General features: G+C 31.3%; 1 long non-coding RNA gene across 1 annotated transcript; it reads left to right on the forward strand.

Moving 5' to 3' along the window:
- Positions 1-11,742: 11,742 nt before the first annotated feature.
- LOC143059551 (uncharacterized) lies at positions 11,743-16,071 on the forward strand. The gene is made up of 3 exons (XR_012973512.1): positions 11,743-11,980; positions 14,612-14,694; positions 16,046-16,071. It is a non-coding gene; the product is annotated as an uncharacterized LOC143059551 (long non-coding RNA).
- The last annotated feature ends 776 nt before the right edge of the window (positions 16,072-16,847 follow it).

Genomic DNA, 16,847 nt, shown 5'->3' on the forward strand with positions numbered 1-16,847 from the left:
CCTTCGTACATTTTACGGACGCCGCAACGAGTTGGTTGACCGTTATGGGCTATAAACAATTTCACAGATGATATCGAAAATGTTCTTTATGTCGTATCTACAATCTACTTCCCTTTTCATGAATGTAACTTACCGCATTATAATATTTACCGGGTTTGAAATAAGAGAAGCAACACGATATGTAGCGCTGGATCTGCTTACCCTTCCTATGCACCTGTGACCAACCCCATTTTGTTATTGTCCCTACTGTTCTATGTTGTGCCTTGTGTACTAGTATTTGCCGAGAACATGGAGAACGATCATTCAGAATTCAGAATTCAAAAATAAAAATTCGATATTCACAACTCGGAAAACAAGCAAGACAGTCCTATTTTATTGTAGTTAAAATACAGATCTAGACAAAACACAAATTATCTTAATCATATCATTTGATCCTATAAGATATACCGTAGATTGATAATATAATTGTGCAAAGACAGAAAATAACAGTGTCAAAAGGATAAGTGCCGACATCATGTGAGACAAGTAAAACAGTTCGTGTTATCACTTTTACTCCGGGTGGGAGATGTATCGAAAATGACTTCAATCATTATTAGTTATTATAAAAAAAGAAGATGTGGTATGATTACCAATGAAACAACTGTCCAGAATAGACCAAACTAACACAGAAATTAACAACTATAGGTAACCGTACGGCCTTCCACAATTCACAAAGCCAATACCGCATGGTCAGCTATAAAAGGTCCCAATATGACAATGTAAAACAATTCAAACGAGAAAACTAACGGCCTTATTTATATAAAAAAAATAACGAAAAACAAATATGTAATACATAGATTGTCTTTTTACGTTCTTTCCATAACTTGATAATAATTCTTAATATAAAAAAAAATAAGGAGATTAGTATGATTGCCAATTAAGCAATTCATTCAAAGTAAAAGTTTTACATAGTATTCAAAATGTATTTAAACCATGTACATTAATGCGACGTTCACACAGTGCCGATTCTGGCTCCCGTCTAAGATCAGACAGCAATAAGACACGAAAAGCGGAAAAGTCAGATAATTAGCCGCAATAATCTGGAATGTCCTATTATTGTCTGAACACAGTCGTATTCGTTCGCAACAGATTCCTACGGATCGGAAATGGTGCGGAGGGGTCAACCAAGCACCCTGACAGTTCAGAGCGTCCCTCACATGAGTGAAGACTCAGCGGATTTTGTCTAGTCGGATTACAATCGTGACTATATATGTCGTCACATATTCTGTTATATAGGATTAAAATCGTGACAATGTTCAGTGTGTTAAGGACGTTGTCCTATTGAACTAGAATAATCTGGAGAAATTTGTCATTGCTGTTTTTTCTGCCGATTGAATTCGAATTGCATCCATATTTTGTCGAATGCGAACTGTTTTCGCCTAAACAGTCCCGGTATCAATACGAAATTCGGCAATGATAACTACTTTAGAGTCTCAACAATTAGAGATCACAATACGAGTTCATACAATACCGTTTCCAATACGGTACAGTTAAATGTGAAAGGGTTACGTTCCGCCAGTACCTGACCATCCCGAACAGTTTTCTAACGGATATCTTCCGTCAGAGTCGGTTCACTGTATGGTCACAGTCTGATCTCTGTCGGACTACATTCGGTAGAATCCGGACGCTGTCGGGACAAATTCGGTCGTAGTTTACCATGCGAAAAATACAAATCGAGTTAATATCGGATTGACAACGAGGTAACCGGTTCAAATTTGCTTGGATCAGTTAAATATCGACGCTTCCTGAACAACATCTGGTTGTTGTCGAGATTAAATAATTGTTTTACAAAGGAGTAGGTCCAGTAAGACCCCTTTTTGGCCCCATAATATAGCAGTTTTACAAAATGGTGAAAATGTAATCTTTCAGCTGTTTCCTGGAAAGAATAATGCTCCTGCTACATAATTATGGGCTGTTTTTGACAAATACAATGCACATATATCGGGTCCTAAGATTTTTCAGAAGTGACTTCAACAGATTTTTCAGATTTTTCTTACATTTATCAGACCAATTAACTTTAAAATTTGTAGAGTATTTTGCAAAATCTATTTTTTCAGCTTAACATAAAAAATGTTTGGCGTAAATACACACGGTCTGTACTAGCATCATTAAGTCATAATTAATTGCTGAAATCTTTATATTTTTAGCATTTTAGTTAAATTTTAGATGGTTTCCTTCTCAAATGAAAGTGGCCGCATTCGTGTTCATTCATAATATTGAAATGTAAGTTGTAGTTGATGATAGTACATAACATATATAAAGGTTGGGGATGAACACGGATGCGGCCACTTTCATTTTTGACAAAAACCATTTGAAAAGTGACGTTTTATGGCATATTTGATAGATTTTTCATATTTAAGCTTAAATCGGAGCGTTTTGAATGACTCGATCAGTTAAAATCTTTCACATAAACTAATTGAATCAAATGAAATAGACACTTAGTGTTTTAAAAGTGTCCAAAATCTTTCGTTAGATGAACCTGAAATTTGAGGCCAAAATCGGTCCCTAACCGGACCTACTCCTTCGTATTAAAGTTTGAATTTCCATCTACGATTCACAGGATTTTGATCAGGCTTTTGACGTATTTTAATCAGGAATAGTCCTGTCGGGACATCGGATATCTGTGTTTATAGATAGAGGAAGATGTGGTGTGAGTGCCAATGAGACAACTCTCCATACAAATAACAATTTAAAAAGTAAACCATTATAGGTTAAAGTACGGCCTTCAACACGGAGCCTAGGCTCACACCGAACAACAAGCTATAAAGGGCCCCAAAATTACTAGTGTAAAACCATTCAAACGGGAAAAACAACGGTCTAATCTATATAAACAAAACGAGAAACGAGAAACACGTATATATTACATAAACAAACGACAACTACTGTACATCAGATTCCTGACTTAGGACAGGTGCAAACATTTGCAGCGGGATTAAACGTTTTAATGGATCCAAACCTTCTCCCTTTTTCTGAAACAATAGCATAACATCACAACAAAGAAAAACATACGATAAAATATCAATTGGCAGACTTAACTCAATCAAAAAAAAAAAAAACATTAACAAGGGGATGATCAGTTTGACACGTTCAACGCTCATGTAATGTTTGTACAGTAGTAATGTGCCTCAATTAAAAGTGTAAATGTTGTTTACTTTAGCAAAATAATGCACTTACAAAACAATACAGGATCCTTATAGGCCTAACTTCTGTATTATTTTCTATCTGTTCTTCTTTCTTTCATTTGGATTTTGCGAACAGTTCGTTGACTTAAGATTTGCGAAAACGTATAAGACACGGAAAGCAATTTCAGAAAGTAAAAAAAAACATTGTATATTTTGATGAATTTGTTTATATTTAATATAATAATATGTATACCAAGGCTCCGTGTTGAAGGCCGTACATAGACCTATAATGGTTTACTTTTTTTTAAATTGTTATTTGGATGGAGAGTTGTCTCATTGGCACACACACCACATCTTCCTATATCTATAGATGGTAACAATTTTAGAATATTATATTGAGCACATCACTGACTAATTATTTATGAGCAACTGTTCCATGTGTTCTGCATTCTCAAATCTATTTCGTTCAATCACCGAGTGTCTTGGCTTGTCGATTTCAACTATAGAACGTGTATACATTTTACAGTGTGTATTGTTTGCATCTCCGGAAGGGTAAGCAGATCGTGCTTCACATATGGCACCCGTCGTGTTGCTCATGTTATTACGAAACCGGTATATAATCTAATTCGACATTGAGTAATCCTACTACAGAGTGTGCAACGTACATATACATTTATCTTTTCTGAATGTATATAATATAAGGAATTACATTCGATTTTCCGTTCAATCATAGACCGTAATTCCCAAAATAACATAAAGAAATCAAAATCGTCAAAAAGTTTTTACGGTAGCTATTATAATTCATATTGCAGACCTAGATTATTTTACGTGGTCGTTTTTTTCTGTGGTTAGTCTACACTTCGATATAGACATGTATATTGATTATTTGGTCATTTTTTATAAATTTACTGTTGGCAAAAGTATGAATTATTCTAAATACTAAGAACTGTCGTTTTGTTTTTAGTTGCATTTTAGTGTTTCTGATGCTTCATTGTTTTCCTTTTATAGTTGATGTGTTTCCCTCTGTTATAGTTTGTAGCCCGGATTTGTTTTCTCTCAATCGATTTATGACTTTCAAACCGCAGTATACTACTATTACATTTATTTATGAGTCAATAAACTTTCAATCAAAGGGTTAAAATTATTTCAAATTGAATAACTATATTCTAAAAAGGTATTAACAAGCAACGATGAATACGCTACATAATAAAACATTAGTCGTCATTCAAGTAACTATGATTAGATGACGTTTTGAGTTTGCTTATGAAAAACCTCATGGAACATCTATAATAAAATAAGACTGTGTTAGCTTTGTTGTTAGATATAGATATAAGTTCAATGATGTGCAAGTACCTTAGGATTACATTTGTGTTATAACAATTTTTTTCAAATATGAATGAATAACCCGAACTGATATTCTGTGTGTGAGGGTTTTGTTTAAAAGAAAAATCCAGTAAGCGTGTATGAAACAAACACAAGTATTTAATTATTGTCGTTAACTGTCATTTAGATCTACACATCATCTAAAAAGTTTGAACAATGACAAATTAAGATTTTTTTCATTCTGTCAGTCGTGTTCCTTGTTTGGCTTTATAAATATTTTGATATGAGCGTCACTGATGAGTCTTATGCAGACGAAACGCGCGTCTGGCGTACTAATTATAATACTGGTACCTTTGATAACTATTCAGACTTAACCATTGCGGTTTGTTCAGATAGTTCGCTTGCAGTAAATTGAGATATGTTCATACTGTTCAGTGGTTTGTATTATCTCAACACATTATCCCAATACTTCATTGAACATCTAGACAAATGGAACACAAATACTTAAGTTCCGAAATTAATATTTGTATAATGCATATCTTCCAAAGTTCAATAAAGTAAGTCACAAGATAACATGTATCAAACCAAATTACTGTGGATTCATTATCATTTGTGGGAAACCAATTGAGTGGTTTGCGTTGGAACAGGTGAACCACGATTGTAAATGTTTATCGAATCACGCATTTGATATTGAGTTGTATACAGACTTTGACAAAACCATGCAAATATCCACGAAAATGCAAGACGTTCAAGTTCTAAAAAAAACTATTCTGATTCAAAAGTACAATCACAAAAAATACTGAACTCCTAGGAAAATTCAAAACGGAAAGTCCCTAATCAATGGCAAAATCAAATGATAAAAAACACATCAAACGAATGGACAACAACTGTCATATTCATGACAGGCATTTACAAATGTAGAAAAGGGTGGATTGAATCTAGTTATATAGTGCTAAACGTCTATTTGTATGACAATTGTCAAAATAGGTGTACAGCAGTCATCACTGTGTCACAATCTCAATTAGACCAAAAACAAAACAAAAAGAAACACATAAAGCATATATCAAATTAAACAACCCCGTTTTGTCCTATCTTACATGTGTATTTTAAATCAGCCCATAATGGGTTGAAATATTAAAAGTCCTGTGATTCCATTCACATCAACTCATGGAGCGTCCGGTATTTTACTTTAGAATGAAGACCTCAGTATTTTCAAAAATATAATTTCATATGGGGAATTTGGGTATAAAGGGTTGAAAAGATTTGAACTAACTTCACCAAAAAAACGAGATTTAAAATTGTCCAGAAGTTACGAATAAAACCTAAATGAGGAAAAATACATTCACGCATTTAATTATACTTAAAAGATTTGTGCGTTGTGCATTTTGAAATCAAATAGTTTTAAAGTAAGTCTTATCAACTTTTCAAAAAACGTCCTTGTATTGTAGACTTCATTATTAAATGCGATACTACAATTCTTCTAACATAAAAAAAATAGGTGGGGAATCGAACCTAACTGTTTCATATTATCATACATATAGGAAGATATGGTATGAGTGCCAATGAGACAACTCCCCATCCAAGTCAAAATTTATAAAAGCAAACCAGTATAGGTTAAGGTACAGTCTTCAACACGGAGCCTCGGTTGACACCAAACATCAAGCTTTAAAAGGCCCTAACATTTACAAGTGTAAAATCATACAAACGGGAAGACCAACGGTCTAACCTATATCAAAAATTGAGAAACAGGAACCATTTATGAATTATATCAAAAAACGACAACTACTGTGACCATCATATTCCTAACTAAGAACAGGTGTAAACAGTTGCAAAACCTTCTCCCTTTTTTGAAACAAAAGTGCAGAAAAAAACATCAACAATATATAATATATCAACAGTATTATCCTTTTTTTTAATAAAATAAATCTTTTATTACACATTGCTTTCCTATTTACAACTTACTCGACTCACAGCATTCAGTCGGGTATCCCTTTAAATTAGTTACTGCTTAACCAGGCAGATTATACAGTAACATTATTATCTATTAAAAATGATTAGTTATACAATAATAATATATAAATACATTGATTTTGACAATTTGTCTTTTACAGTTTCCTCATATTACGTAATTACGGAATTTGTACTATCTATTGTCCGATATTGTTTATAAGTTTATCGTTGACCTTACCTTGATCAAAACAAGTTCACGTGAAAGTTGAGATGATCGGATGATTAAAGAATGCCACGTGTATTTATGATGAGCAAAAGGTTCTCATCTAATTTAAGTGTCTCTAATGGTGAGTTTTGGAAATATTTCAATTGTTTTATGATAGTTTTATAGAAAGCATCATGATTTATTCTAAAATATCAAAGAATTTCTAGTCTGACACTAGATAGTACAGGGTCAATGTTCAGTAAGCATGCTGACTTTTTGTACAGGTAAACATTCATCATTTGTCACTTTTAAACACACACATGACACTTGTTTACATTGCCTATGAGTCATCTTACATGATATGTGTAATGATATTAAATAAAAATACATTTTATGATTTATAAAATAAACATGGTTAATATATATTTTTATAAACATCACTCAAAAACCTACTTGATTTTTTATCAAGAACTTTCATACTATCAAAGTATTGTTGAAATTCTTACTTAAAAATTCTGTAGACATCAACATTTTTGTGTTTATACACTGATGCATATGTAAATTTATGAATAGAGAACATTAATACTGTCAGAAACAGATTGATGTCATAGTAGTTTTTATCATATATTTTATACCCAAGTATTAGATTTTTGAAAGTGATTATATGTGTCCCAATTTTGATTTTGTCAAGTAGTAATTTGACCTTTTTCCAAAAATTTTGAAAGTATTGGCATGTGATGAAAAAGTGTTCATAGTTTTCTAATTGGTTGCAAATATGGCACTGATCATCGCTTTGCAGTTGCCAGATGTACAATAGCTGTTTACAAGGAAGGATATAGTGAAGTAGCTTCCACCTGAATATTTTTAATTTGTTAACTTGTAAGCTGTAAAATATAAAGTTAAGCATTTTATACAAATAGCTTGACGAGTCTAATTTAAATTGTGTTTTCCATTTTAGAAAGCCAATTGGTGTTTCTTCCAATATATTACATGAATTAATGCTTTTATATATTTCTTTCGATGGGAGATTTTCAATGCAGATCAATTTTGTGTTGTTTTGTGTTTTTAAGTATAGTTTTTTATCGGTTTTTACTTGAGTATAGCACGATTTATCTGATTTCTTTTCCATTTGCCACATTTTTGGTATTGCATTTTTTATTCTCGATAGTTCTGATATCCAATTTGATTCAATTCTTAGTTTATCTAATACAATATTTTGTGAAATATTTCCTTTTTTGTCGATTATATCATTAATAAATAGTATCCCATTTGTTATCCAATTTGAAAATATTAAGCATTTGCTTTGAAATTTTATATGCTTATTGCCCCAAATATATTATTGTCTTATATTAATAAAAGTTGTATTGTTGTTTTTGTTTGAGATATTTTTTTATTTTAAACCAACATTTAATTATTTCTAAGTAAAAAAGAGGGAGTGTTTTACTAAGATTTGGGATTGCTTTTATGCTACCTCGATTATGTCGAATAAAGAAAAGTTTTCTTCAAATATATTAAAAAAGAAAAGGGGAATAGCTTTCCAGTTTGCAAAGTGTGTTGGTGTTAATCGTTTGACCCAGGATAATTGTATAGCTGATAGGAAATTGTTAATACTAATCATTTTTAGGCCTCCTTCCAAATAATCTTTATATAAAGTTATCCGTTTAACTTTTTCTTTTTAATTGCCCCAAATGAAGTTATAAATCAGTTTTTTTAATTCATTCCAAAAAAAATTGGATATAGTTGTAACTGATGCCAAGAAAGTTAAATTTGGTAGGCTAGGAGATTAATTACTGTTATTTTCCCTATCATTGTAAGATTTCTTCTGTTCCAGCTATTGATTGCATCTTGAGACTTGCTTAAATTTCTTTCTATATTTAATCTGTCGCATTCATCTTTGTTGAGTCCAAAATATACCCCATGACTTTTAATAAGTTCTTTATTCCAGTTTATATTTTCAGATTTTTCTTTGCAACTTTTTAATTGGCCTAACCATATGCCCTCTGTTTAGATCGGTTAAGTTTAAGACCTGAGAGTGTTCCAAATATTTCAACAAGTTTAAGGCATAGCTTATTTCCTGCATACATTTAAAAAAAAAGAGTAGTGTCATCAACTAGTTGTCAAATTTTCAGACTATATGTTTTAGAGTCTAATTTAATTTGAAATCCCTTAATACCAGTATCTTGCCTTATTCTACATGCGAGAATTTCTACTCTATTTTGAAAAATAGAGAACTGCATGGACACCCTTGTCGTATCCCACGAGATACAAATTTATAGGTTTCTGAAATCCAGCCGTTGTTTAGCATACAGCTTTCAATAGTTTTATATAATGTTTTAACCCATTTATTGAATGAGTTTGGGAGACCAAAATGTGTAAGGGCTTCGTATATGAAGCCCCATTCTAATGAATCGAAAGCATTTGAAAAATCAGTAAAAAGTAATGCACCATCAATATGAAAATTTCAGCATTATCTATAATGTCTTGGATTTTGCGTATATTAAAACCAATATATCTATTTTTGATATAACCAGTTTGATCGCCATGAATTATCTTTAATAGTATTGGTTTTATATGCAATGAGTTTAGTATCTACATTTAATAGTGTAATTGGTCTATAGTTATCCAGTGACAAAGGGTCTATTTTTTGTAAATTAAGGATATTATACCTATTTTTTGTATGGTTGTTAGTTCTCCTTCTCCATAGCATTTATTAAAAACTTCAACAGTAAATTCTTCTAAATTACTCAAAAAAAGTGCGATAAAATTCTACACTTAGCCTATCTATTCCTGGAGATTTATTTAATTTCATTTTAAATATTGCCTTAGTGCATTCTTCTACTGTTAAGGGGCCCCCAAGGATTCACCTTCAACTTCTGATAGTTTGTGATCAATGTTGGTTTCATTTATATAACTTTCTATATCTGTTAAATTCGGAGAAGTGCTTTTATATAGATTTTCATAGTATAATCTTTCTATGTTTAGAATTTCTGAGTGTTCTGTAACTATTTTCCCATCTTTATCTGTAAGCGCTGTAATACTCTTTTTGGTTTGTCTTGATTTTTCAAGGCCCAGGAAAAAATTAATGTTTTTTTCTCCTTCTTCTAACCATTGTTCTCTGGATCTTATTTGTGCACCTTTAACTTTATTTTAGTAGAGGTTTTCAAGTTTGTTTTCAATGGTTTTATTTTCTTTTTTCATAGTTGGGCTTGCATCTGTTTTTCCATTTAATTTTCCTAATTTTATTTCTAAATTTTGTATATCATTTTTATTTTGTAGATGACCTTTGTTTGCAGTAAGTTAGATTTGCGGTTCTTACATCTGATTTAAACATATCCCAGAGTATTTTCAAATTTTTGGTGAGTGTTTGTTTTTTAGAAGTTTTCGATTAATTTATTTATGAGATCAATATAATTTTGCTCTTTAAGTATGCTATTATTTATTTTAAAGAATCCGAATTTTGTCTAAATTGTAAAGAAATGGCTTGGTGATCAGTATATGAGATCATTGCAGGTCGAATAACTACTGTCATAACATGCAGTCTTATATCAGGACTTATTCAAAAGAAGTCAATTCTACTGGCTATTTTTGTATCATTTTTCCTTCTCCATGTGAATTGACTTGTATTTGGATGAAGTTCTCTTCATATATCTGTTAAATTATTTTTCTTTATTAAATTTTTTAAACTATTCACTGGTGTGTAGTTTCGTGAGGTATTATTAGTTTTTTTTATCATTTATTGATAGGGTTTTGTTCATGTCACCTCCAAGTATAAGAAAACCTATATTTTGAACCTTTTTTTTTAAATTTGTTTCTGTGTTTGTGTTGATTTAGAGCATATACATTTATTAAAGTAAAAATGTTGTCATTTATTTCTGTTTATCAAAACTATTCTGCCTTCTGTATCTTTTATCTCATTTATTGTCTTACATTTTAAATTATTTTTCACATAGATTGATGCCCCTCTTGATTGTGTGTTACCATAACTATGAAACATTTTACCATCAACCTCATTATTTATTGTTTTTTCATTTTTTTCTATAAAATGTGACTCTTGCAAGAAAAGAATGTTACATTTTTGATTTTTTGTCCATAATTGTAATCTTTCTCTTGTTCCTTTTTGGCCTAAACTTGACAGGTTAGTGATACAATATATTATATTTAGATTTTTACCCATTGTTAAATTTTGAGTTTAAATGTTTTTTTTTACATAGATGCAAAAAGAAGATATATTTGTTTCACCTCATATTTACAACATATTTTCATTAGTTGTATGATTTTATGATTACTATAAAACTATGATACATGATCATGTGTAAGATAAGTGCATGTAATAAACAAAATATATACAAAAACTTGTCAGTGTACATGTACATGAACATAAATAAAACATAACACAAACAAACATAAGCATGCATACATGTAATTAAACACATAATTTTATTTAACTTTTCATATATATTAGATTTTGCTGTTGCTTCTTTAACATGTTTTGAGACTATTTATATACACTGAAAAACAGATATATTTTGTTTATATCATGTATTTTAATTTCAAGGTTGTTTATTTTCGGGTCTGATGTTTTGACAGAAGTATGAAATTGTTGGACCATGTACATGGTGTAGAAATTTACAATCAGTTTAGAAGCAATCGGAATGTTTATTTTGCAAAATCAGTACTTGTGTATTATCCTTGGTAAATTTCACAGTCATAAAATTACGTAAATCGTTTCTGTTTATCATTAAATGTTGTCATGTTACTACAAATGTACTTCAATCTTGATGGCAATTGAACAAACACTTATAATTAAAGTTCGAACCAATCAAAGAAACACTTACAATTGGTTGATATTTGATGACACTCGACTGTCTTGGGAGTTAACTTATTAGCAAGGAAGTGATTTTTTTAATTATATCTATTACAAAAGTGCTTAATATATTTAGGGTGGAAATCTATAACGCCTAGTTAGTCAATAAGACACTCAATGATGCATTTGTTTAACTAACGCCCAACATGTACTGTTAAATTACAACATAATTACAATATTCGGATGTTCGCACTTCAAATGATCAATATATAGGTATAGTTTTGTGTGCATAGTCGTAAAGTTTTCCATTGTTCAGTTGTACACAGATTTCAAATATGTCTGCTCTGCATAGTGATGTCTGGCTTTTCTACTGCTTGATGTCTGCAATTTGTGGAGCTGACGGAGAAACAAACGCACATATCCCTTTACTTAATAACAAAGCTACAGGTCCTCTATATGCTGAATTTAATATGTCAAATTTGAATCAACAACTGAGAGAGATATTTAACCAGGAAGTCATACAGAATACAGTTAATGGTAAGTGTTTGAGAAAACGTCTAGTATTGTGAATTCATCTATATTCGTTGGATATCAAATTTCGTGGATTTCGTGGGTACAGGAGAACCATGAATTTAGATGTTAAACGAATAATCCACTTCTGAAGGAAAGAATGCAGACTTTGAATTTTGAACTTACCTTTATTGGTTCATTTCGAATTTTTATTAGCAAATGTTATTGAAGTTTAACTTATTTTTATTGGTACAGATTCAATATCTCCCTAATTACCATCTGAAGGACGCCTCCGGGTGTGGGAGTTTTGCGCTGCATTGAAGACCAATTGGTGACCTTCTGGTGTTGTCTGTTCTATTGTCGGGTTGTTGTCTCTTTGACATATTTCCCTTTTCCATTTTCATTTTATTAATTTGATCAGGCCCATTTTATATATATTTTATTGTTTATCAATGCTATATTTCTAAAATCTTATTGATTTAGAAGTTTTTAACATGGACGTATATACTTTATTGATAATACTTATATATGTGAATGGATATAGTTTGTAACGCGCTTAGGGTTATTTTAATATTATATAATGCGCTGTTATAAATACTGTATAATGATAATAACAATAATAATGATAATGACGAATATTCACGAATAGGGAGGCTTTTTTTAAACCACGAAAATTGGTATCCACGAAAATAAATGAATAAACAGTATATAGAACGATGAAAACAAAAAGGAAATGTGCACATGTTCTTTTTTTTACTTTTCTCTATTAGAAATGAACGAGGGAATTGAGTTAAAATGTAAGACCATACAATAAAGTTGACAAAAGTTAGGTGCATTTAGTTTAAAACCAAATCCACATAACTTACTGATTCGATCAGAGGTGAGTTTTAACAAGGTGTATAGTTTGACAAACTTTGTAGATGCAAGTGTAAGCATGCACGTCAATCGATGCAAGTGAAAAAAATCGAATGTTACTTGTTGAGTATATCATAGTGTATACCTGGGTGTAAGAGGTAGATCGATACAAGAAAGAACGTCAATATGGGTGTATGCAGATAATACTTTATTAAGTATAAACTCGTTATGGATCCGGACTGATAAGTAGATCGATAACCGTAATTAAAAGCTAAAAAATGCTAAATAACATGAATAGCGGTAAGTTTTGAAAATGAATAGGACCTCAACCATTTATGACTATAAACACAATAAGCAGCAAATTTTGTTTTAAAATATGAAACTTTCAATACGCAAGATATTTGAAAGCAAATTAAATTTTGAAGAACGATATAGCTAACAAAGATACATGGTCAGTTATACATTACTTTTTAGAAACGTAGTTATTATAAAGATCAAATGTTGTCCTGGTTTTTTGTAAAGCATGCAAATAACAACAGGTTTGCAACATTTGTTTTTGATTCATGTTCTATGTCTCTAACTATTAAATCTACCTATAAAAACAATGTTTCAAATCATCATTTTTTGCCATAATTGCTAAAGCATTAGTAAAGAAACACTATTAGAGTAATGTAAAGAATAAAAAGATGTGGTTTTATTTTGATTATAATGATGAGATATTTTTGCCAAATTTATTTCTTTTACTTATGCATACATAATTCGTCTAAAAGCTGTTACCATCAATTGCCAGATTGATAATTTCAATTGTTTAGCCTAAGTAAATGGTTTTTTTTTTCTACCTATTTGTTAGTGTTACCTTAGCTAGTCACCACTTCAAATTAATCATGTGTATCTATTGTATAGTCATTTTATATAATTAACTGTTAGCAAAACTATGTATTATTCTTGATAATAATGATGTTTTTGTCCCAGACGGATAACCCTGGCCTTACAACTTTTTGAAACTTTTGGTCCTCGGCGATCTTCAACTTTGTAGTTGTTACGGCTTTCAAACTTTTTTACATCTGAACATATTTTTGTGTGGACGTAGCGCGCGTCCGGCGTTAACAAATATTTTTTAACCTGTTACCTTTTGAAGGCTTTTATTCCTTTGTTTCTCTTTCCTATATGTTGTCCCATTTACCTGTTTATATATTGTAACCCTGTAGTGTATTGTTGTCATTTAAATGTTATAATTAACACTGCCATTCAAGAAGGAGGTTTGGCATGCCACAAAACCAGGTTCATCCATCATTTTTGTCATAAAATACCCTGTACCAAGTCAGGAAAATGACTGTTGTTACATTAACATTTGTTTCTATGTGTGTTCCCTGTTTGTGTTGTGTTTCTGTTGTTCCTTTGTTCTCCTCTTATATTTGATAGGTTCCCTCAGTTTAAGTTTGTAACCCCTTTTTTTGTTTCTTTATCGATTTATGAATTTTGAACAGTGGCATACTACATGTACTGTTGCCTTGACTTAGCTGTATTTAGCAAAACGTTTAGGATTTTTTATCTTTGATGCTGTTCAACATATCAATTAGGCCTTTTTAACATTTTTTTATTCGGGCGTCACTTATGAGTCTTCTATAGTCAAAACGGGCGTCCGGCGTAAATATCAAATTTCAATCCTTGTGTCTATGAAGAGGTTATTTACATGTAAATGCACATTGTACACATTGTAATAAAAGATATGAATTATGAATTTACATGATATGAAGTTATGAAGTTATAAATCTTTCGTATCTTTTTTTTTATGTTAAACAGTGAGCTGCGAAAAACCATACGAGAAGATAGGGAAAGGTTGTTATTCTATCAAGGATGACAACGTATCTGGTGATGCAGCATTTGTATGTATTACTTAGATAGAAAACTTTTAAGAAAAAAAGTACGGGAACACAAGACTATATATGCAAAACATTTGGTATATTTGTCAATGAGACAACTATCCACAAGAGATCAGATGACAAAGAAATTAACAGCTGTAAATCACCGTACGGCCTTCAACATTGAGCAAAGTCCATACCACATATTCAGCTATAAAAGGCTCCTAAATGACAAATGAATAGATGTTCTTAGCTGTATATGACAAAACTTTAAAAATTGGTTGGTCCTCTATGCTCTTAAACTTCGAACTTTTTCACTTTGGTAGATTCGAGTGTCATTGATGAACCTTTTGTAAACGAAACGCGTGCCGAAAATACTATATTTTAATCCTGGTATTCATGATGAGATATTTTAGTATGAAATACTGAAAATAAGAGGGAAATCACGCAAAAGCTAAACAATATTACATAAGCTAGCTTTATTAGCGTGAATTTAGCGGGTAGCCACATATAAGTATCATGTAATTAAGTGTTTTGATAAAATGTTCATGGTGATTTTCCCATAAAAAATATGTCAACTTTAAAATCTTTGATTTTTCAATGCTTTACTATGAAATGGTTTTCTATTTGTTTTGTTTTTGCTTTCGATTTTTTTCCCATCTGAACGTCACTGTATAGTCTTGTATGGACTAAACGGGCGTCTGGAGTATTAAATGTTAAACTTGGTACCTTTTTGTTAGCATTCGTGTTTTTGCTGTGCTACGTGTTCTCCCATTTAATTGTAATGTAGTGTTGTCATGTAGTCTTGTCATTGTTATGTTATAATTAACATTGTCATAAAAGTAGGAGGTTTGGCATGGCCAAAAAACCAGGTTTAACCCACCATTTTTTCTTAAACTGTCTTGTATTAAGTCAGAAAAATGACCATTGTTGTATTATAGTTCGTTTCTGTGTGTTTGTTGTGTTGTAGTTCTCCTCTCATATTTCATGTGTTTCCCTCAGTTTTAGTTTGTAACCCGTATTTGCTTTTTTTCCCAATCGATTTATAAATTTCGAACCACGGTAAACTACTGTTACTTTATTAATTATATTTGTTTTCCCTTTATACCTGATTTTGATATACTCATACATTGTAGTCAATATATTGGAATTGTTTTAGACTGTCATATAATTCAGGGGTTTTGCAAGCTATGAAACCATGTTTATTCTAACATTTTCTACATAAGGAAATGCATGTTCTGAATGAGGAATATGACTGCTGATTTCTATTCGTTTGACGTGTTTGCACATTGATTTTGCCGTTTTATAAAAGGACTTTGCGTTTTGAATTTTCTATGGATGTATTTTTGTCATTTTACTTTTACTTATATCACAGGCGAGCTGTACAGACCCTGGTGCTTAGTTTATTAACCTGGGTACTTTTGAGTTGCTTTACACCACACGATGCAATAGATTTTAATAACAGGCGTAGAGATTTGAGGAGTAAGTAAATAGTATCTGATCACTAACAAAACAAACGGATATCCAGGGAACAATACCTTTTTTCATTTATAAAAAGAGGTCACTGCACTATTTCCAGCTCTAAGTTACCATATTTACAAAAGTAATGAAGGAATAAACGGATATGATCAAATATAAGCTATCAATTAAGACATTTCGTGTACTGATAACAAAAACAAACGAGAACAACTGAACATAAACCTTCATGAGTTTGGACATGCATAATATAATGTGACGCACATTTAAAAGCTGCCGTTTATAATTCTCGGTATTTTATTCATCAAAAGTAAGCTACCAAAGTGTCAAATGAATTGTAAAGCTACAATATAGACAATCGATATATACCGAAACAGAAAACCCTTAATAATTCTATTTGTTTTGAAGATGTTGATTAAACTTATCTTCCTTAAAATACTACCTGTTAAAATGAACAGCCGGGTCTTTGGTACACTACATAGCAAAGGCATGATCTAGATTAAAGAAAATGTTATAAAAATGAGTTTAAACATGTTTTTACATGTACATCGTAACATATTCGTACATGTTAAGCTCCATTGTTAAGGCTTCTATATATCTTTCTAAACGAAAACAAAATTCAGGTCACATACTTAAACCGAAGGAAACACATAAACTATAAGAGGAATACCACGGAACATATTCCTGACTTGGGAAAATAG

The sequence above is a fragment of the Mytilus galloprovincialis genome, chromosome 14 (genome assembly GCF_965363235.1).
Source record: "Mytilus galloprovincialis chromosome 14, xbMytGall1.hap1.1, whole genome shotgun sequence".
Taxonomy (NCBI): Eukaryota; Metazoa; Mollusca; class Bivalvia; order Mytilida; family Mytilidae; genus Mytilus; species Mytilus galloprovincialis.